The sequence below is a fragment of the Setaria viridis genome, chromosome 5 (assembly GCF_005286985.2).
Source record: "Setaria viridis chromosome 5, Setaria_viridis_v4.0, whole genome shotgun sequence".
Classification (NCBI taxonomy): Eukaryota; Viridiplantae; Streptophyta; class Magnoliopsida; order Poales; family Poaceae; genus Setaria; species Setaria viridis.
The window spans coordinates 16,663,510-16,665,418 of record NC_048267.2 but is presented as its reverse complement, the minus strand read 5'-3'; the positions used below and the strand labels follow the sequence as shown (position 1 = coordinate 16,665,418).

Below are 1,909 nucleotides of genomic sequence, written 5' to 3'. Positions count from 1 at the left end.
TGAAGCACGCCTACAAAGACTGCAACCTCATGAAGAGGTACTTTGTAGGCAATCCAGTGAAGGGTGACCAGAAGCGGAAGCTCGATGAAGAGAAGAAGGGCAACGAAGAAAAGGAAGATGGCTTCCCCAAGGTGGACGGCTGCTTCATGATCTTCGGCGGCCCGGCGGCGTACGACTCCAAGCGCCAGCAGAAGCTGGAGCGCCGTGAGGTCTACGCGGCCGAGCCGGCAACGCCAGCATTCCTCGACTGGTCGGGACCGGCCATCACCTTCGATCGGTCCGATCACCCGGGACGCGTCTGGCATCCAGGGCGCTACCCCCTCGTTGTCGACCCCATCGTCGGCACGACGCGCCTCACCAAGGTGCTCATGGATGGAGGCAACGGCCTCAACATCCTCTACGTGGAGACCCTCGACGCTATGGGGATTGACCGCTCCCGCCTCCGTCCCAGCAAGGCGCCGTTCCACGGCGTCGTGCCGGGAAAACAGGCGATGCCTCTCGGGCAAATCGACTTGCCCGTCACTTTCGGGACCCCCTCCAACTACAGGAAGGAGGTCCTCACCTTCAAGGTGGTAGGGTTCCGCGGAACCTACCACGCCATCTTGGGGCGGCCATGCTACACGAAGTTCATGGCCATCCCCAACTACACCTACCTCAAGCTCAAGCTGCCGAGGCCTAACGGGGTCATCACCGTCGGCACATCTTTCCAAAAGGCGTACGAGTGCGACGTAGAATGCTGCGAGTACGCCACAGCCATCACCGTCACGGACGATCTGGCGGTCCAGCTCGCGGAGGGCGCCGAGGACTAGCCCGACTCCAAGCAGTCGGCCACCTCCTTCGAGGCCACTGAAGGCATCAAGGAGGTCCTCCTCGACCCCAGCAGCTCCGATGGCAGGACCGTGCGGATCGGCGCTACCCTATCCCCAAAATAGGAAAGCGCGCTTGTCGACTTCCTCTGCGCGAACAGTGACGTCTTCGCGTGGAAGCCCTCGGACATGCTCGGCATTCCGAGAGAAGTCGCCGAGCACTCCTTGAACATCAAGGCCGGCTCCAAGCCAGTGAAGCAAGGACTGCGCTGCTTCGACGAGGAGAGGCGCAAGGGCATCGGCGAGGAGCTCCAAAAGCTTTTGACGACTGGGTTCATCAAGGAAGTGCACCACCCCGAGTGGCTAGCTAATCCTGTTCTTGTACGAAAAAAGAATGGGAAATGGAGAATGTGTGTTGATTATACCGGTCTCTACAAGGCGTGTCCGAAGGATCCATTTCCTTTGCCACGTATAGATCAAATAGTCGACTCAACCGCCGGGTGCGAAACCCTTAGATTCCTTGACGCGTATTCCGGCTACCATCAGATCGCGATGAAAGAGTCTGACCAGCTCGCTACCTCCTTCATCACCCCCTTTGGCTCCTACTGCTATGTTAAGATGCCATTCGGCCTCCAAAACGCGGGAGCTACGTTCCAGCGATGCATGCTGAAGTGTTTCGGGGACCTCATCAGGCAAACCGTTGAGGCTTACATTGACGATATCGTAGTCAAATCCAAGAAAGGCGACCAGCTCATCCCTGACCTCGAACTAGCCTTCGAAAGGCTGAGGGATAAGCACATTAAGCTCAATCCCGAAAAATGTGTTTTCGGAGTTCCAAGGGGCATGCTGTTAGGCTTCATCATCTCCGTGCGCGGCATCGAAGCCAATCCGGAGAAGATAGCGGCCATCAGCGACATGGGGCCAATTCGGAACATAAAGGGAGTCCAGCGCGTCACGGGATGCTTAGCGGCCCTGAGCCGCTTCATCTCGTGCCTTGGCGAGCGGGGGCTTCCTCTCTATCGACTCTTGAAGAAGACTGACCGCTTCAAATGGACCGGCGAGGCCCAAGAGGCACTTGACCGGCTCAAGAACCTCCTGACGAA

The 1,909-nt window shown here is 58.0% G+C and overlaps 1 pseudogene; it reads left to right on the top strand.

The window, feature by feature from the left end:
- Positions 1–368: 368 nt before the first annotated feature.
- On the top strand, positions 369–932 carry LOC140222993 (uncharacterized; annotated as a pseudogene).
- Positions 933–1,909: the final 977 nt, after the last annotated feature.